This window comes from Taeniopygia guttata, chromosome 2 (genome assembly GCF_048771995.1).
Source record: "Taeniopygia guttata chromosome 2, bTaeGut7.mat, whole genome shotgun sequence".
NCBI lineage: Eukaryota > Metazoa > Chordata > Aves > Passeriformes > Estrildidae > Taeniopygia > Taeniopygia guttata.
Window position 1 is genome coordinate 110,977,774 of NC_133026.1, and position 22,247 is coordinate 111,000,020.

General features: G+C 36.4%; 1 long non-coding RNA gene across 3 annotated transcripts in view; it reads right to left on the minus strand.

Annotated features, from left to right (window-relative positions):
* The window catches only part of LOC121469216 (uncharacterized), an 83,225-nt gene that overhangs the window by 37,922 nt on the left and 23,056 nt on the right, over window positions 1-22,247 (minus strand). The window contains exon 1 of one of the 3 annotated variants that reach the window (XR_012054132.1): window positions 5,570-7,857. The exons of the other annotated variants lie outside the window; for them this stretch is intronic. This is a non-coding gene — a long non-coding RNA (uncharacterized lncRNA). Of the gene's footprint in view, window positions 1-5,569; window positions 7,858-22,247 lie in introns of those variants that run through there. 3 annotated transcript variants of the gene reach the window in all.

Below are 22,247 nucleotides of genomic sequence, written 5' to 3' on the forward strand. Positions count from 1 at the left end.
AAAAGCAGCTTTGAATCTTATCGAAACGATTGATATTTTCCTCCCTTTTAAATTTGTGTTGGCCACACTAACTGGATAAATATTTACAGAATAGTGTTCTACCTACTTATAAAAAGGAGTTGACTTTTAAATTACTTTTCTGTTGATAAACTGAACTCAGAGGAGAGATTAAATTGAACCAATTGATTAAAGGTGTAGTAAACGTAGCCTTTTAGGTAACCTTCTATTTAGGCTCTTTCTGTTGGATGTCTTGATAATCTTACTTCTCTTCTGTGTCGGAGGATTTAAGTGACGCTTGACAGGACAAAGTATTGGAAACAGGTTAACTAAAAACCAGAGAGAGCATCAAGATGGAGATTGTTTGAGGATAAAATGTGTTGAAGAGGATCAGAGAGTTGTAAGGGCAATAAGGTTACCCGAAGGGACTGCTAACATGGTATCTCCAGAGGCTTTCTGTTATTACTGTCATTTATTCTTGTGATGGATGCCCTTAAATAAACTTAAAACCCATCCTTAAATAAACTGTATTTAGTCTGCAGCCTAATGAACCATGCTGATGTTTGGTTTTTAAATATTTTTTTTATCTATCTATCTATCTATCTATCTATCTATCTATCTATCTATCTATATCTATCTCAGTATCAAGGTATGAGCTGCCAGTTTGGTATGAGGAGCCACTATTACCTCATCTAAATGAGGTTGTTCTTTGACTAACAAGGTACTAGTCTTGTCTATGTCTGCTCAGTCAGAGACTTACATATTTCAAAGGCCTTCACCTATCCAGGGTGGATTATTGCTGCAGCAAACAACTCTCATTACCAAGAAAGCTACAAGTCAGTACTGCTTCAGAGAGGTAGTCAAAGTAGAATTTGTGTTTAGTAGTGTTTCCAGTAAATATGTAGAAGAAATCAATTCTAGGCATGTTCCAGGCTTTCAGAAATTTGAGAAGACAATCTCTAATTGAAAAAATTACCCTGTCAACTGGCTCTATTTCTCTGCCAACTGAATGAATTACAAAGAATATTCTTTAGCTAAGAAAAAATTACTAGGTATTAAAAAATATTGTTTCTATGTGCCTTCAAATATAATGAATGGATTTTGTTAGAATACAGTAATGATCTTTATTTTCAGAATTATGCTTGAGTGACTACTTCTTATGGAGCATGTACATCAGAGTATTAGCCAAGACAAGGTGTGCACAGATGCAAGGAATCTTTTAGTCATTTTTACTACTTTTTCCTCTTTACTTTTTACATTACACTGGGGCAGTCTCAGAGCACACAAATTAGATTTATTTTCAGATGGTTGTCAGATGTGCTCCAGGACTGCACTTAGTGCAGCTGGAATTATTAATGGATGTTCAACTTCCCAGACTGGCTTAGAAATGTTCAAGAAAAATTGCTGGAGATGTGTATGATACGAATATTGGGGTATACTTAACTACTGTTTAAATCTATGAAGTGACAACTTTGTGAAGAAACATCTCCATTAGTTGTAGTATGCTGGAATGTGCCCCAGCACACAGCAGATAAATGTGGAATTCAGGTGCTTCTATAGCGTAGTCGGAAGGATCACTCCCATCAGTGTGATAGCAGACTGATCTTGTTGATCTGTTGCTGCAGCTGAGGAAAAGGCTTCATCCCCATGAGCTCTCTGCCCTCCACTGCTCTAGATATCAATGTTCCTACTTGCTTATGTCTGGAGCTGGGACTTCACCTAGGACTTGGACCATTTCAGTGTGACTCCTAGAGAATTATTCCTATATTTACTTTCATGAACAGGACTGAAAATAATGATCAGTCATGTTATAACAGAAGTTTTAGACATCTCCACTAGAAATGGGTGACAAGCACATTTTTCCTTTTAGCTTTGAATGAACTGTTAGAGTCTTGAATGAGATGCACTGGATTCTGATTTAGATATGGAAAAAGCTGGTAACAGAATTTTTACCTACACAGTGTTCTATTTCTACTAATCCTAAAAGGAGAGTTTGTGTAAAGTATACCTGTGATTTAAATTGCTATTGATTTTATTATCTCGCTAATGAAGGATGATGAGGAATGCAAAGTTAGTTATGTTTGTAAACTTCTCAACCCTGAATGTTTTATCAGCCTGTTTGCAAGATTTCTTTAGCCACTGCAAGCTGATCATCCTGCTTAATTTCTCAGGCTGAAAGCAATTTATCTGTAGCTCTTTGTTCTCTAGGGACAAGCTGTGTTTTTGAAGAAAAATAAAATTTATTCAAATGATTCATCTGTATTGAAATCTGGTTACTAAAATCTTCATGTCCTTTAATTCACTTCTTGTGCTTATTAAGAGCAAAATTACTGGTTATCCAAGCATCCTTTTCAGAAGATGTGATCATTTGCTCGCAAAAAAGCAATGAGTAAGAGTATGATTTTGTAATGCTGTCTATTTCTAAAATATGGTGCGAGTGCTCCTACCTCTGTAAAATGGACAATCAGACAGTTCTGAGATGTGTAGCTGTGTATCTTGATCAGCTTTTCTTCTGCCTGTGATAAGGCTTTTATCCAAATCATGGAAAGCTTGATATGTATACCAATTGACATGGATTTGTCCTGCTTTTGTTCCAGTGCAACAATAATTTCATAAAACTTTCTTTGGAAGCCAATACTTGTTTTTATTTTGTAACTAGAAGGCATTGCTAGAAAAAGAACTCAGAGTGAACTCAGGGAGGCATGGGGAATGGGTACAGACTGCAAGTATAGCCATGTCAGTGTTGGTGGAGGCAAGATGCTGAGGCCATCTGAAGCTTAAGATTTTCACATGTAACTGGAGTGCAGTGAACCTTCCATAGATGCCCAAGGGCTCTGCATCTCTCTCCAAAGTTATCTATAATTTTATATAATTTCATTTTGAAGTGCATTGCTAGAGGTCCAACTGTGACACCTGTACAACTATACTAGCTGTCCAAGGTATTCCTCATAGTCAGTAGAGATGAATAAGTACATGAATCACTTAAGACAGATTTATCCTTGGTTGTGAGTCTAAACCAAAAAAGGAAAAGTATGTCTGGGGTGTGTTACTCAAGCTTTGATGATTGATTCTTAGGTGTATAGGGCAGAGTTTTCAAGGGATAGTTTTAGATACTGAATTTTCCTTTTATTTAGTATGTAGTAACAACTTTGATTTGCTCAACAGTCTATATTCTTTTACAATTCTTTTATGAATTCTGTACACAGAGGCACAACCTAATAAATAGATGACATTTAAAAAATATTTAATGAAAAAACATGCTTCTTTTTGCAATGTGTAATATTTAAGCTTAATAAAGTACAGAAAAGAGACATTTTCACCTGGATTTGAGTACAGAATGAATAATCTAAAGAACAGCAAAGGAGATTGATCAATGCAAAATAAACACTGCAGGTGCTTTTACTTTTCCAAAGAAGAGGGGGCAAAGGCTAGAATTCCAGGTCAGCACAGCCATAGTGGGTTGGCTTCTTGAAGCATTGTTCCTTAAAAGAGTCTTAGATATGTATTTTGCCTTGAAACAAAATATAGTCAAATATAATAGCAATATATTAATTTCTATTTAACAAAAACTAACCCCAGCAGTAACCAACACTTTGTGATTTCTGAGCACCTTTTAATATTTGCTTTGGCACCAAAAAAATAATTGATTGTGCCAAAGGATCTCCTTCTACCTGTCTAAATGTAGACTAGCATGAAATCATGATAGTGCTTGAAACACTACGCTTCCTTCCAGCTCTTCCTTGCAGGGTATTACTTACAAGCACTTCTAGAGTCAGTTTGGTCTGTGCTTGCTTAATGGAACTTGGGAAATACTGTAATGATGCACTATCCACCTGCCTTCCTCTTGAATAATTGTTTTTGCTGCTTGTAAATGCTTTGTGAGCCCATGAGATAATAAAAGCAAGATAAAAATAAATTGTAACTATCCACACTGCTACCATTGCTATTCCTCCATGGGCAAAAATATCTTCTGCGTGTGAAGAAAACTAAAAAGTAAAAGAAAAGTAGCAGTATTGACAGTAAGTTTGAGGATGAGTAACAAGTACTTCATGGACTTGAACTTTGTATGCCTGTGCAGGCAGTGGCCAGAGTAGAGGGAAATGTTTCTTTAGAGGTGCATAATGTGTAAATGATGAAGAGGAGCTGTCACATTATTTCATGCACATGGAATCTAGGAAATAAGTGCTTAATAATTGGACTTTATGTATACCCCCTTGTGTAGGGAAAAAGAAAAGAAGCCATCCTCTTTCAGTCTGGAGCAGATTACTTGTACATTAAACTATTTTCTGGACTTGTAAGTAGGTTTGCACAAGGTGAATTAAATAGAGCTTCCTTCCATAATTGTGCATGCTGTGAACCATAGCTCAAGTTTGCATGTTTGACTTCTAGATATCTGTGTTAGTTAGATAAATCACACCAGGAGAGGAAGTTGTCTGAGGCTGAAAGCACTGCCCTTTGTGATTCCTGAAGCTTCACAGGGCTTTCCACAGGGCTTGAACTTCCCCCTCCCCAACTGATTTCTACAATACTCACCAGTTCTGTGATTTAGAACAATTTCATGGACTAAATTTCAAATGCATGTGCACTCCTTAACTTCTAGGTTAAATTTGTAGTTGAGCAAACCTCTTCAAGGTATTCTTTCAAATTCTTTCTTGCAAAGGCTGTAATTGTGTATCTCTTTGACTGGTCCCTACACTGCTTTCAAAATACACTTTTGGGATACATTTGAAGAGAGGAAAGACATTCTTTGATCAAAGCACAGAACTGGGAAATCTGATTTATCATCTCTTCTGTCCTAGCATTCCTGCATGATCTTGGGCAAGGTGCTTGGAATATACTTCTGTTCTGAACAATACTTTTATTTAAAACTAGCACCTTGTTCAAGACAATGAAAACCTTTGGATATTCAAAGTGTTTTGGGCTGACTCTCTGATTACACACTCAACAAAAACCCCAAATCAAAACTCAGCATGTCCCTTTCCCAACTGAAATAGAAGCAACCACTGCTTTTTTAATGATTATTTCTGCTTACACTGAAGAGATATTTTTCAGGAAAAGAAGCTGGTGATCTGTCTTGTACATCAAGTAAATGAGAACCACAGGGCTCCCCTGCCTTCTGGCATACATCCAGCTCAATCGCCAAAGGCTATCACACTATTTTTTCAATTATCTTTGCACAAAAAATGTCTCCCTTTATTACCAGTATTTTTTACTTCTTTCTGGGCTTTAATATTGGTTCTAATGGCCTACTTCTAATGGGTAAGAGGTGAGCCCAATTAAAAATATTTCCAACTTGCACAACAAAGAAAGACTTAATCAAGAAGACAATGTTGTATACAAATTCTAAATTAACTTTACTCAGCACCCGCAACACACATCTTTTTAAACACACATATTGTGGATGTCTGAAAACATAATACTCTGGTTTCAAAAAATACAAAAATAATGATCTGTTAGCAAAGTGTTTTTCTTTTTGTTTGATTGATTGGGGATTTTTTTATTATTTCAATTTATCTTTTTCACCCCAGTAACATCAGAGAAGAAGTAAAACCAGGGATCATAAATAACCTACCTGCAATAGATACTCAGAGCTTGGAGAGGGATCACAGGTCAGCAAGAGAGTACCTGAAGTGTGGCACAGAGGAATTTCAGCCGCTCCAGGCAGTAAGCTGGCTTCACTGGGGACCCAACTTAAATGTGTCTATACAAGATATATTCCATGGAAGATAAACAAGATAAATTAGTTATAGATGTATAAATGCCTGCAGAGCTAGAATGTTTTTGGCAATGTGGAGAGATGAGATGGCTCCTGTGACTTGAGTGTGGGAATGGAATGATACAGACTCTAGGAAAGGCAGGGAGGGAGACGAGAAGGGTGTTTCCCTCTGTGTCAATGACCAGATCTACTTTGAAAGAGGTGAGAAGCCAACTGAGAAATTTTGTGTCAGGATTAAAGGCAGGGCAGGGAACGGTGTCATTAGAGTGGGGGTTTGCTGCAGACTGTCCGACCAGGACAACTGAGTGAGTAAGGCCCTCTATACAGAGAAAGGAGCAAACTTCAAGTACTGAGGCATAAAATCAATGTCTGATGAAGATAATAGTAAAAGTGCCGTTAAAGGTCAAGCTTTTGTGAATGGAAGTTTTAGATTAGACTATAGACCTGTGCACATAGAAAAATAGGATTCCAGTAAAAATATTTTATTATTTGATGCAATAAGAAACTTTTTTGGTTTTACTGTTTCCTTACAAATTTTTGGAATTAATGATACTGAATTCAGATCCAAGAAGTGACACATAAAATGAATGCAGCATGAGATGTCCTTTTCCTAGACTCAAAAGTATGCTCTTAAACTTTGCTTGCCATCTGTTTGCAGAAATACTTCATCGTCTTACTCATGTTGGTCCCTCTTGCCCTCTGTCCCCCTCTCTTAAACACAGGCATAGACAGCTGATCTTGCATTACTTGACAGGCATTTCTGAAACACTGGTTGAAAGAAACATTGCTTGTTTCTTTCATCTACAGAACCAAATGAAATAAAGAAATAGCATTGGTTATATCGTATAAGAGGAAAAATGCTTTATTGCTTAGGATAAAGCAATAAAGAATAGTCAAAAATAACTCAGAAAGGTTTTAATGACAATGGCTCTTAAAGGAACAATGCCATCAGGTGTTTTCCTAGAGGTATGATACAATTCAGAGATAATATACTGCAGGTAGGATGTTAAATTAATTCAGAATTTTCAAGAAGCTTATTATCTCTAAACTTTTTCAGTAATTCCAGAAACTGCATTTTGAATAACTCGATTTGATTGCTAGTAGTTCAGCTTGATTAGATAAAAGAATATTTTGGTTACCTGTTGAATAAAGTCCTTTATTTCTGACAGTTTATCAAGTATATAACCTAAAGCAGTGATAATTGTTTGAACTCAGTCTTATGAGTTTGAACTCAGTCTTCTAAAAAAAATAAAAATTCCTTTATGATAAACAGAAGACTTTAGACCATAACAGTCTTCTCTGATGTAAGCAATTCCATCGTAGGTGCTTTCTTTGGATTTTATCTTGATTTCTGTCTTTTTATTTCTGCACAAAAATGTGAGTGCAGATAAATACTTAAAAAAATGTTGTTTTAAGTATTGCAACCTCTGTGAACCTGCAAACTGAACAAGGAGCTGTAAGTGCTATAGTCCTTTTTGCTATTTACACTAGTCGACTGGAAGGCATAAACAAATAGCAAAAGACAGTCAGGGTCACTGTAGTGAAACATAGAAAGGATAAGTCATTTAAGAAAAAAAATATTCTGCAAGAATGCACAGAATAGGTCAGGCTAAAAAAAGCCAATAAACTTCTGTCACCCATTTCAAAACAAGTAATATGGGACCTAATCTTAAAACATAGTGATGCTTTTCCCCCTGTATTACTGAAAAGCAAGATTAATAATGTGTATATATGCATATCCTTTTTATATTAACAAGAAAAAGTGCTTAAGTCTTTCAAAGCTTTTTTTTTTCAACATACTTAATGCTTATGCTTCTTATCCAGATGGACACTATACATCTTATTCTTTTTGATATAATATGAAAAACAGAATCAGAACATTAAGCACAGAAAAACAACTAAATAAGTTGGAAAATGTCTAGCAGCTTCAGAATTTTCTACTTGAATTCATTCACACAAACTTCTGATCCTTGTGGTAAAATGAGGTAGATCTTTTTGTTTGGCTGCGGAGCAGTGCTCTGTTCATGTAAGAGCTGATTTTCTACCTAGCTGATAACAACCTAAGGAAAATATTGCCCATTTGGAAGTACTTAAACCTAATGCAGTATTTAAACAAAACAATTTAATATCCCATACCAAAAGACATTCCATAGTACTGTGAGCTGACTGTCTTAAAATGCAATACATAATTTGTCTCCCTAGAGTTTCTTCATCAGCAAATCTTAGAAGCTTTTGTCTGCTAGGATCCTTACAACTTAAGCCGTTCTATGATTCTATAATCTATAGCTTCCATTCTTAAAACAGTACTCTGTATCACTACCCTAGGCTACAATTCAATTGAACCCATTCACAATTTAATTAAGCTTTTTCCATGAAGTATTATCCACAGTCAATTATTATTTTCTTTTCTCACTAGTTCAGTTCAGTTGCAGTTCAAGTAAGAAAAACAATGCAAATATTTTTGAAATATTTGCTTAGTTTAGAAAGGGGTTACTTTTTACGCAGACTTAGATGTAAAAGCACATAGAATATTTTGTATATTTTGTCCTAATCATAGGAACATATTTTACTGCAAATGTTGGATTGGTGAATATTCAGGGACTTGTTCTTGAGTAACTATTTCATAGATTCAACTGGGAGCTCTTATATGAGCAGAATTGTCTAGTAGAAAAGCAAAGAGAATGTCAGATGGAAGTGTGGATGGTTTTCTGATTTGTACCAAAGCACAGGAGGGTGTCTATGCCTGAATTAATACAAAATGATTGTGATGTTTTAACTGCTTTGTATGTTTTCAGTATTCATTAGCTTTAAAGTGTAATTCTGCAAACGATGTTCTTGCTCAGTAGTTTTGCGTAGTCTGTTTTTCTCAGATGGAGTTGTTCATACATATTAAGGTAAATTAAAATCTTTGCAAGATCAGGGTCATATGAAATACAATAGAAATTTCAGTAAGTCAGTTTCTGAGAACTTTTTTTGTTTAGTATTGTAGAGCCACCACATAGCCAGTTATGTTAAACAGATTTGGGTTTTGTATCCTTTAAAACAAACATAAGATACAGACAATTTTTTTAATATACAGCATTGTAATTGTGTAATTATGACTCATCCTTTTGAATTTAATGAGATTCTGTATAGCTAAAGTTATTAATGTTATGGATTTTTTTTCTGTTGTATTGGAGTCTATGGAATATAATGGTTATGTAAAGTACTAATGTGTCATGTATTAAGTACTTTTAGACTGTTGTGTAAAAATGCAGAGGATAATTCAACTTTGTTATTGGAAATTAACTAGTCACCTTGTAGCACTGTCTCATTCAAGCATCAGTGCCTTATCAATGTTGTTTTTCCTGAATTTTGGAGGAGAAATGATTTATCTAGAGTCATGCAACAGTTTTAGCACTCCAGATGCAGATGCAAGATTTGGTGTATTAATGGTGCTTGTCTTTTTGTACTGTTGTCATGTATATCCAGTCTTCTTACCAAAAGGAGTGAACAAGTTCTATAAAAGAGTTTGGCCTTTAAGCAGAGCCTAGCTACTCAGATCTAATTGCAATTATCTTCCTTTGATATGACATTCCTGATTCATCATATGAGGTGGAAGGTATTGTGTTAATCAGTGTTAGTCATGTGGGGTTTTCCTTTCTTTTCTTTTTAATCATGTCAAAGAAACTAGTCAAAAATTAGTCACGTACATGACTAATATTTCCATCTAATACCTAAAGTAGAGGAAAATCCAGGCATACAGCTTTTTCTTTTTTTGGTTTTTTTTTTGGTTTTTTTTTTGGTAGTATATATATACAAGGGTTCAAATTTAGTAACCTAATTTTCTGGCAATACATTTTTGTTGCATCATGGTTTTGAAAGTACTACCAATCCTTCTTTTATTTGAAAAGAAAATCTACCATTCCTTGTTAGCAATGTATTTTGAAAGAGGATGACATATTTTTTGTTGATATTATTTTTTTTTTATTCTTCTCTTAAGCACTGGAAACTTGTAGTGATTCTCACAGCCATATTTTTTTAATCAAAAAATGAAATGGCACCTTGGCAGAGCATAGCACTCCTGACAGGAAACCAGTCTCTTGAATGAGATCATTGTTTTCTGTTTAGTTGCATGAGCATTGCAAGTATCCCTGTTTTGTGTTCACCTGGATCAGATTAAGACTACTTGTGATGCTATTTCACTTATTTCCTATAATTCAGCTGGCTTTCAGTCCTTCATGACGACTCCAGCATCTCATAGATATGTTTATATTGAGTGTTTTAAATTATACACATAACATTAGTTATGTATAAAATACTGCAGTATATGATCATTTCTGTCAAATGCATAAAAACCCTTTCTGCTGGCTGTTTGCAGCTATCTGTGTATTTTGGTCAGTCTTGAATCAGGAATGGCCTGAAGGAGTCGATGAGCCTGCCAGATCCATTATCCAAGGTAGCTGCAATTTAATAAATGCATATTAATAAATTATGCATGAATTGCAGATACATTGAAGCATACAGATGGTGACTAGCAAAGAGTCTAGGCACAGCAGGGCCTGCTTAGGAAAATTCCAGGGCTGTCTATAATTCACACCTGGAGAGCTCCTGTAACAGAATTTTTGTTGTGAAGCCAGTTAAAGGCTTTGTCATTGACTCTGTCTTATGTGCTGTCTCCTCAATGCTGAGAGGACTTGGGAAGCTCTTGCACCACCCAGGAGTTCATTGACAGAGGGTTCTGAGTTCTGTATGCAGCCAAAGCACTGATATACTGCTAGGCCACAGTTGGAATTATTGGATGGACTTGAATTTTATGCTTATATTCCAATTGTAACTTTGATTTTACAGCTTTTACCTGGAAACAAATTTAATCCTGTTGGAATTCTTGAAGATTGATGCATATATTCATATCTGAATTGATTTTGCCTAAGGTCTTTTGCCTGAATATTTTAAAAAAGTAAGAAATAACTTTGTGGTTGGCTTGTTTTTTTCTGTTTCTTTTGTTCTTTATGTGCATATTTTATTAATAATAGTAGAAGTATAGCTGAATCAAGTGTGTAAAGATATTAGGTTTGTTTAGTGAGGTCCACAGTGTTTTCCCCTTTGTGATACAGAAATAAGCAGTCACAGATGGATGGAAAAGGTAAATGAAAAAGCAACAAGGCGAGTCATTGCGCCTTGTTTTCCCTATTCAGTTGTAGAAACTGAAGATGCATTTTACTTTACAAAATATAAATAGGAGGCAGAACTATAATGCATGCAGGGTTACCAGATTGTAAATAATTGTAATGTTTAATCATTTTGTTTAAACTCATCTTCCAAACATATGTTTTTATTGGCTCACTTTTTATTAATCTGCATGAAATTTTGGAGTTGATCATAACAAGGTAAGTATTCGGCTTTTTAGGAATTTGTCAGTTGTAACTGTATGAAATGTATTATCTCTGACTCAACATATTTATGATTATTTAGGAAAGATATTTTATTGACAATACTCTAAGAACTTATCCGTTAGATTATACATAGGATAAAAGTAGACTGGACTAGACTTGGCTAGAATTATTGGTTTGTAAGGGACCCACAATGATCATTACTTCTATAACCTCTACACCAAAGTCTACACACCATTTAAAAGGGAATTTCATATTGTCTCTAGTTGTGACACAGTTACAAACAGAGAGAGTGCTGAAGGGCAGAAATTATGTGCCTTATGAATTTTTCAGATTTTTAGAATCTGTAGTCATTTATTCCAAATGGCAGCTGAGCATGGAAAATATTTAATGTGGTTTCACTGCATGCCTAGTTTGAATGCTTAAGGTTGTTGTTTAAATATCATATTTAAGTATACATTTCTGGAGAAAATACCAAGATAGACACTGCCTGATTCAAAGCAATACCTAATATTTTCTCTTGCATTTGGCCCTATATATTGCTGTCATTGGGGTTAATGAATTATAAGAATAAATCTTTTAAGTAGCACCTGCAAATAACTGTTCAGTGACTCAGTCCTTGTGGAAACCAATATGAAAAATATACAGTGCCTTGAATGAAAATGTCTTTAAATATGAAAATAATTTCCTCGGCCTCAAACATTGTACCGGCTTCTTTCATGTTTGCATTTCTCTCAAAGGTAAGAGTTCAAAATATATTATCATTACATGCACCTTTTACTTTCTTTCTGTGGTGCACTATATCACATTGCATTCTGTATTTCATATCAAAGGAAATGATGCATAGTGATATATGGTGATACATGTGCTTGTTAATGAAAATATAAACTGAACTTATTGTTACATAAATGAATAATCTGTAAATGGACAGTAGAACAGGAACAAGGAGGAATATCATAGCAAAAGATATAAATATAGAAATCTTTATTTATTGCCGTCTAAACATACCCCATAACCACTATGCGTCTCACTCATTTTTCTTGTACAACATAAGATCATTATATAGAACTTCCAATAAGTCACAAAAACTTCTGAATTCCAAACAATCAAATTATTATTTTTTTTATATATTTTAATTTTTTCCATTTCTCTGCAGCTATTGTAAGGTACTAACTGTTCTGGTTATTCATGACTGAAAGGTCAGTAAACTACAATGTCCCAGTTGAAAATACTGCAATATTCACAACATTTATCAAGAAGATTATTTGAATCTACTTTTTTTCTGTGAGTTTAAAAGGTGAGACTTCTTGCTCTTTTCAATAGAGTAAGTTTAAATAAATGAAATTCAATTCCACAGCATTTTTTTTTCTTATTTGAAAGAAAACACTTTTTTAGGTGATTGTGAAGACATTAGTGCTAATAGAACTCTTCTAAATGTAAGTAAAACCCCTAAAGTTAATCCACCATTGCCATTAATTTCTGTTAATACTCTATTTTTTGTCTAACTGGTATCTTCTATTAATGTACATGTCGTATTACCGTTCAAAGTCCTATCGATCCAAGGAAGCTCTATGCTATAAATAATCCTGCTGCAGGGTGTGAAGCAAAGGTTGCTTTGGCTTACACAAAGGTTGCAATGTGTATTCAGCATATGGTCCTTTTTGTACCTTAATTCAGGCAAAGGCATCTCTCCAAATATTTTAATAACGGTACCATAACACATATGGATTAGAAATCAGATGTTCAGTGCCATATGATGGAGTAATTCAGAACATACGATGATGTTAATGTAAGACATAATGGCTGTGCTTTGTGGAAGATACTATTGCTCATCTTGGTGAAGAGTTGCTATGGGGAAAAAAAAGGAATTGTTTATTATATCCGTGTCCTTTGAGGATAGTGGTAGGGTGATTAAAGTACAATTTGAGAGATGAAACCTAAGATGACTGCCCATGGATTACCCACAAGCAAGCAGGGTTGCTTAGGAAAGTTAGGGTCATTATGGTGCAGATTAAAGCTGTGTCCCCAGTGTGCTGCTTGTAACAAAAAAAGGTATTTGAAGGGCTCATGTTTGCTGGAGTTTTTAGCAGGTTCTTAAAGCAAATCTAAAGATAATCTCCATTAATTCACCTTCCCCCACTCTGATCTGAACTGATGTGGCCTCACCTTGAATACTGTGTTTTGGGCGCCACAATATAAGAAAGATATGAAACTATTAGAAAGTGTCCAAAAGAGAGCGAGAAAGATCCTGAAGGGCCTTAAGAGGAAGGCATGAGGAGTAGCTGAGGTCACTTGGTGGGTTCAGCCTGGAGGAGACTGAGGGGAGACCTTGTCATAGATTGCAACTTCCTAGTGAAGGGAAGAAGAGGGGCAGACACTGATCTCTCCTTTCTGGTGGCCAGTGACAGGACCTGAGGGAATCACCTGAAGTTGTGCCAGGGGAAGTTTAAGTTAGAAAAAGGTTTTTCACCCAGGGAGTGGTTGGGCACTGGAACAGGCTCCTGAGAAGTGGTCACATCAGCAAGACTGACAGAGTTAAAGAAGCATTTGGGCAATGCTCTTGGGCGTATGGTCTGACTCCTGGGGCATATCCTGTGCAGGGCCAAGAGTAAGACTTAATGAACCTGATGGGTCTCTTCCAACTCATCTTATTTTGTGAGTCTGTCATTCTGTCATTCCGTGATTCTAATCCAAAGGACTAGACTACTGGCAGACCCAGACTAAACTCATTGAATGCAGGAAGTTCTTGGTAGGTAGTCCTTTGCTCTGCTGAACCACTCCATTGTAATTCATGATCTCCAAGGAGGCTACACAGTTCATCTGACAGGTTCAGGTGGCTTGCAGCATACCATAATTGTCAACTCCACTAGTGCTTCTATTTTTTTCACCCAAATAATGATCACAAATTTGGGTCAAAATTCATGACTATTACTAACATTTAGATTGAATGTATGTACCAGCTGACTTAAAGGGAGATAAAACTTCAAATTATTAAACATTTTCTTGGGTTTTTTTAAGGTGAAGCTAAACCTGAGGAATTGTGACCAATATATGCAATTTTCTGCAAGATTGGTGAATAGGTGACTAGCCAATGTAAGTCTTGTGAAAGGCATAATAGTTCACTATAATGTGTTTAAAAAATTGACTTCATCAAACTTTTATTATCAGTACTTTTAAAAAAGGATACAAATTTGCAGAACTCAGATATACACACTTGAGTCAGAGTGCCTTGTTCCCACATTTTCAAAAGGAATCTTGGTGGTTTTCCGCTTCTGTGTTGGTGTTGCAGTGACCCCTATGTGGTGGCTATGTTAGTTAGAGGGAAACATAGTTTTTTAGCTTTTTTCTTACAAATGCTGTTGTATCTTGGACTGCTGGGGAGTTTCCCATTTGCTTCTAACTACTGTTGATAGTTTCAGTCAAATTATTGGCAGTCAGTCCCTGTCCTCTTAGCAGCATCTAAGCTTGTGAGATGGGGATCGATTGAACTGAAAAGTTCATTTTGCCGCAATTTCTTCAGCATCAGGAATTATCACAGCCTTGCTTTTTCTACTCTACCATCTTTGTGACTCTGTACTGAATTCAGTGTCACAAATTCAGCTGACAAGGCAAACCTTATTGGCCTGAAATTCATGTACAATTGAAATTAGACATTTAATTAGTCTTAATTTGACTTAAAATTAAAGACTACAATCTGCTCTATATCATGAGAACTAAAAGCAAAATACTTGGTTTTACTACCACATATTTTTTCTGAGTCTTTCCACCCTTAAGAGTTAATATTAGTAACAGATTGTAACTACTCTCTGTTACAAAGCTCTAAAATACTGTGTTGTAGGATACTAGCACAGAACTTTGTAAAAAATCTTGATTGTTTTTTCCCCATGCTGTTCCCAAAATTACTTTTAATTCTTCTCCTAAGGGAAAACAGGCTGGCATTTGGAGGACATGTTGCAGATCTAAGCCTCTAGTTACTGTCAGTAAATGCTCTTGCTGCTGTAGCAGAGCTACTTTGGCATTCTTTCAAAGAAAAAATTCTTCATCTCAGCTGTTTCCAAAGAAAATACTTTTTTTTTCCTCAAAGAACATATAGTTTCTACTGTTAGAAATAACACAATAAGCTGTGATGTACTATTAAAATTTTATTATAATAATACAATAAGTCATTAAAGTTACTGTGGTTTTCTCCAGTCTATTTTAAGTTATTATGGGAATAAGAATGGTGTTCATGGGCTCAGCCTCTGTAACAAAGACTCCTGACTGTAATGTATTTCCTAGTTTTCTCCAGAATGACAAATTTCTGTCTAAAATTTCAATAAAATAAAATTGAAGGTCAACACATCATCTTAATATATATTATATAGCTATTAAGAAAAAAATACCAAAACACACATTATTTATGATCAGAAACAAAAAAAACCAAATTAATTTCATAAATTCATTCATCAGAAGGAAATAGAATTTATGTTCTGTAATCAGTCCTGGCTCCACACAACTACAGGTATAACTAATTTTGACATCAAGGGGCAATCATCTAGCAAATTCTTTCCCTGACAACTACACAGTTGAAACCTCCTGTGACTTACTGCTACTAATTCAATTATTTCATCAGTCACTGAAGTTCCATTACTTGAGACAGAAGAAGTGAATATAATTGGAAACCCCATAAAACAACTGGAGATTTAAAAAATACATTATGATAGCAGTACATAAGATAGAAGGAAATGCACTGCTATATATTATGAAGCATGCAACATATTTTTCTCTCTGTTAGAGGAAACCTCCAATTATAATAATAAAAAAAAATCTTATAAAACCTGAGCAGTAAGGTGAAATTTAAGGGCATATATAAAAAGAGGAGGATCATAATATTGAGACTTTTTTAACAGACTACAGGGGTATTCTGTCTCTGTTTAGAAACCTAAGATGAGTCAGTCAGCCTTCATTGATTGTGGAATTAGGGGAAAAAGCAATCAGCTTGTTCCTGTAAATTCTTTCAGTCACTCCCTTGTCTACCTACAACACTTCCTCCTATTCTCTAGCCTTATCTTTCTGCCATCCCAGTTCTGGGATGTCCATTTTGATGCTTTTTTCTCTCTCCTTGTTTCAGGTAGTTACCTCACTCCTCATGGTTTTACTGTGGATCTTGGTGTCCTTCACTTTGAAGAGTTGGCTGAAATCCAGCCGAAAGGGTTAAAACCTGCTCAAAATCTGGAGCAGGGAGAAACTGCTGCCTTGCTGGATCAAGTGGGTGGCTTTGGGTTTTGCTAGGCTGTAAGGAAAGAACTTGCAGAGGCCTGCTGAGTGAGACTATTCAATGGTACTTGTTGCTGTCAGGGAAGGTGTAGCACCTTCTAGATCTGCTCTGCAATGTAATTGCTGTCAGATGACAAAAAGGGAGACTGCTTTGTTTTCCCCTCTATACTGGCTGTGCTAGGGCAATGGGAGTGTGAAACAGGCTTAACAGCTGGTGCTTCATAGCTGACTGGATCAGGTTCTAGAAGCAAAGCCTAGTACCTTATTTTCATATCTAGGAAAACTGAAGAGCACTGTAAGTGCTCCTGAAATCTCAGGAGCTAACCTACTGAAGTGAGAATGCTGAGCAGGAAGCTGTCACCCCTGTGGGAATGCTGAGGTGAGGGAATTTTCAGCCTAGACTGCACTCAGCTGCCTTTGATGCTGTGGAGTCACTGCTGAGGATTTATGCGCCAAAAAGACCCTTAGAAAAAAGTGCCTATGACATGTCTTTCAAAAGAATTATGCCATTTACAAAAGACAGTTTTACATTTTTTTTTCTAGCATTGCTGGATTTTTTTTTGTTTTGTTTTCTTGTACTATATGGAAGATCCTTTACCTGATATTATTCAGCTCAGGATCCCAGGAAAATATTTCAAATACCTGAATATGCACATGACTTTAAAGAAAGTGCGCTGGCTGGGATGTGTTTGTAGGTTTTGTACAGTTGCTTCTCAATTATTAAAAACTGATGAAGATGGGAGGAGAAGGAAAGAATAACAGGCTCTTTTCTATATGCTGTTCTTCCTTTTGGGATAAAGCATATTTATTTCACTCTTGTTTTAGAGACCATTTTCAGTATTTGCGAGCTATTACTTTGACTGCATACTTATACATTTTAATGAAAGTCTCTTCATTAATTTTGCAGTGAAGTTTTCTTTTTACACCATGCCCTGCAGGCTCTTCCCACCCCTGTGCATTCCTCTGAGTTTCTTTGGTGGTTTAGCATCTTAATGTACCTAGAGGGGCTGCTTGATGTTGTATTCATAGTAACATCTGCAAACAAAATACAGCCTACAAGTTTCTGTACATGTAAGCAGTTTTAGGGCAGATATATATGTGCCTTTCTCTGTCCTAAAAGTGTAGATCACTTCCTTTTCAAATTGCTCATAGAGCTAGTTTCAGCAAACTAGCTTTTATCTGTGCAATCAAATGCTTGCACAGTAGGAGACCCCCCCTTGCATACACAAGTGGGAACAAAGTGTTCTTCCCCTTCTGGTGTTTCTGAAAGATTACTTTAGATCAGTTTCTGAACTGTCTAAAGACTTCTACATTTCCTAGAATACATGGAACTTTGGTACCCTGTTAAGATACCTAAGGACAGCTAAGGGAGTAATTATCATGTTCTTTGCTTATTTGAATTTAAATTGATAAGCTGAATTTGGCTCAGCTGTCAGAGACAAATGTTTCAAGCCAGCTGTGACCATACTGCATTCACACAGGACTACACTTGGGCATACCATCTCTTCTCAAATAATTTTCAAAGTAAACTGTTTTATGCTGAAGATCAGAAAACCAACGGCTAGGACTAGGAACAAGCTGCACCATACATAGAACTTGGAAGAAAATAACTCCTTGAAAGTGTTGATGCTCAGTGCCAGAGCTGCAGTATCACTGTGCAGCCCTCACTGTCTCTCCATCCAGTAAATCACATCTGCAAGTTTGTCTTCTTCAACCTCTACCCAAAACTCTTGTTCTTGGAAGAAAGCTGTTTGACTGACATTGTCAGCTGTCATAATACAGGTGTGCAGTGCCACAAGGAGCCTGCTGTCTTAGAGTGGCAAGCACTGCAGGTGTTACTGAGAGCTTAGTTCAGTGTTTTCCTTCCAAATGTGTAGGGGTTGTATACTAGAACATGAATACCATCTGTTGTACTCTTGAGGTGTCAACTGTACAAATAACTTAGAAAGAGGACTGCCATTCTGCTGCTGCAATTTTATATATTTCAGCTGCCTGTAAGACTTCTGTATCTTTGTGAGTTTGAGGGGATTTGATCTCGGTTAAGCTAGCTTTCTGTTCATATCTGCAGACAGGAATCTTTATTGATCCCTAGAAGCCACCTGACTGTGTAAGCAGTGCTGATTATGTTCTGTTATTATATGTCTCTGCTCAAGGCTGGCTGCTGAAGAGTCTGTATTAGTTAAGAGTACAACACAATTAGTTGAAGTTATTTGTAGCACAAATGGGTACCAAGAATGTTTCTTCTTTTCGAGGGCTCCACTGCACCTGTACCACAGTGCACATCAAGATGCAGTAGAACCTTGATGTGCTAATGGATAAATGGCTGTGGACATATGCTCTGAAAGTGCATTTCAGCTCCAGACTATAATTTTAGTGCATGTACCTATCTGCTCTTCAGTTAAGATATACCTGACAAGAAATGCCTCACTACTTGAGATTAAGTGACTGAATAAGAAAAACACAATTTTTTTCCTTACTTAACAGTGGTTCTATAATTTCATCAATGAATGTGCAACTGTGAACTGAGCATTACACATGTACTTTATCCCACAGAATCCTTTAAGCTAGAGAAGACCTTTAAGATCATCAAGTCCAACTGTAGATTCAGCACTGCCAACTCAAATACTAAATCTTTTCTCTAAGTGCCACATCCACATTTTTTACACACCTTCAGGGATGATGACTCATTCACTTCCCTGGGCAGCCTTTTCCAGTGCTTGACAATATTTTTGGTGAAGAAGTTTTTCCAAATGATCAATCTAAACCTCCTCTGATATAGCTGGAGGCCTTATCCTCTCATCCAATCACTACCTGAGAGAGGGGACCTACCTTCAGCTCTTTTTACAACATCCTTTCAAGTAGTTGTAGAGAATGATAAGGTTGTAGGCCCAGCACCCTTAGCCACTTATCATCAGACTTGTCCTCCAGACTCTTTACTACATTTGCCCTTCTCTGGGCACACTCCAGCACCTCAATGTCTTGTGGTAAGTGGCCAAACACTGAACACAATATTCACTGTATTTTGCCTTGTATCTGTGTAATTGAAGAAACTGTTATCCCCCAGGTGGCCTTATGGAATACATCTGTTCTTTCTCCTCTGCATCTTCAAGGTAGCACTTATGTGATTTTAAGAATACCAAAATTTGACTTGGTTTATAGAAATCTACCAGTTTCTGGGATTAATTTTTCCTTTCACAGAGGAGCTGATGACCACTCTCAGCTTTTCTGTATAGTTATGCACGCTTTGTTTCAGTCCTGCTGTAGATGTGTTTCTGGGTATCCTTTCCTGAGTTAATCTTGGGAAAGCTTAACTCAAGAGAAGTTAGCTTTACTCAGAAGAATGCATGTGGCACTTTCAGTAAGGCAAGTATGCTTATTCCTTCAGGAACACTGAGGTCCGTGTTCAGACTTAATAATGCCAACAATAATGAAAATTCAATGTTTTCAATCTATAGTCTTTCCTAGCTGAATAACCATTAAAAAAAGCTGAAGCACAAAAGCATCAGGTTTTCTTGTATGTTCACTCTACTGAGTATCCCAAAAGATTTTCAGGAAAAGTCCAAGTAATTATATAGGTATTCATCACAACCCTCCAGAAGTATTCACATGATATAAGTGCCTTGTAGGAACTTGGATGGTAAATCCTGCCTATGTGAACTGGCTGCTGTCTCTATAATCCAGCTTGAGTGAACCAGTAGGTAGGCAGTATAAATAAGAAGGAATAAATGAGTGTACTTGCATACAAGTGTCTTGTTTTCAGCCACGGGCATGGTTAATTTTTCACAGCAACAATGAAAGAGCTGAGCCTGGGACTCTGTGGGCATGGCCAGCAACCTAACATTATTCCATACCATCTTAGGTCATTGCCAGGGGTGGGGGAATCTCTCTCTTGCTTCCTGGAAGTAAGGGCATTTCTTTCCAGAACTGAAAAAGTGTGGTGGTGGAGGGTCTGTCTGCCATTGTTTCATTGTCCCAGACCTGGTGAGTATTTTGCATGTAAAACACACTCTCTTTGTACTTTAGATATTAGTATTGTTGCTGTTATTTTCTTATCTAATTGCTGTTTCCAGTAAAGTGGTCTTATCTCAACCCATGATCTCTGCCTTTTGTGCTTTCATCTGGAGGGGAAGGGAAATAGAGTGGCAGTGGGAGCACTAAACTGGAGAATACCACACCTAAACTGGGACAATAAGCTAAAACTGATCTATTAAAGTCACTGTGGATCCAGCTGTAGATGTCTGTCACATTAGAAACTGAAGTGTTGTCACTCACATCCAATCTGGCAATGACATGCTAGGAGCTACTCAAAATCTACCCTAATTGACCACTGTTAGTTACATTTTTTGTAGGAAAATATGACTGGTTTCTGTAAATAGACCCATTGGGTGCAAAAATATCTTTGATAACTTACAAACATCAGTCATATGAATTGGAGGTTAAAGACTGAAGTAAAAATGTTAATTACATCTTTTTGACTGTTTCTGTTTTGCCAACAAATAATGATAGTGTTCCAACCAACTGACAAACAATGTCAATCCTCATGTAATGGTGTACATTTTTTTAAATTAGTCCAAGATCAGAAGAATGTAAGGATTATTGTCAGAATATCTGATTTATGGCTAGTCAGAATAAAAAAGACAGGTTGAGAGGCAGGAAAATTAATACATTATAGTCAAAGACACAGCAACCCTGAACAAAAGTTGATAATTGAGACAATTGCAAAGATCAGAAGTCTTAAGGTACTGATTGATGGATGGGCCATTGGAGAAACCACTCAGGCATATTTTTTGCAGAGGTTGAATCAGAAACTTGTAGTTGAAAGAAGGGAGAGTAATAGGACACACAAGACGTCTCACATGTTTCATGGGAAAGATTTAATTTACAGGATAGTGGAGAAGGATTGTGGATTATCTTCATCTGCAGAAGACAAACATATTTTTTTCTTTACATGTTTGGGCAGCAAATATTTTTGCTGTCTTGAAGTTTAGTTGTTTTATGTTAGATTGACTTATCCAAACAACTCCTGAACAAGGTTTTCATCTGTTGTGATGAGCTCATTGCTGTTCTGTTTGGAGTAAATAGCATAGTGTTTTAGGATATACAATCCTTGCATTGTTTAAATACTGTTCAGCAGTAATTAAAATTTTATTATCGACACTATTTTCAGCACAAATGAAGAACATAGCCTCATACAAGCTACTATGAAGAAAGTCGACTCTATCAGAGCCCAAACCAGTACACTGGGGTATGAAAAGGAACTGATTTCTGAGAAAAGCTTTATTGAACCAGATCCTTACAATGGTTAAGAGACAATTAAAGACCATACTATCTATCCAGACAACCTAGAAGAAGGGATCACACCTGAGAGGTGTCTGGTGCCTCTTTCCATAATGAGGGTTGAGTCCTCTTACTGCAAAGCCATCTGACCTATTTTCACGGCTTTTTATTTGAGTATTTTGCATTATAAAATTGTGTGTATGACATTCAGTAAAGTGCCCATTTTTCAGGCTTAGATGTGTTTCCTAAATACATGCCATTTGGAGGACAAAAAAGTCAGCTAATCTTCCAGCATCAGTTACTTAATTCTCTCTTGCTAGATTAACTAAAATGCAAACAGATTTATCTGAATTCAGGAGTACTGGCTATCTTCTGTTCTGATGAAACTTTCCCAGGTTTTAATGTGGGCTCACTTCTGCAAGTGGCCCAATAGGAAGAATCTTTGTACATGCTGCTCTGTGCTAATAGCAGCATTTTACTCTGCCTTTCTCTTGAATAAATCCTGCCTGATCATGTGTCTCCTGAACAGCTGTTTTAAGCAAAGCAGGCCTTGACCAAGACAGCCAAGGAAATGTACAATGTTAGCAGGAGGCCAATCAGTTGAGATGATTATATGTATTATTTTCTGC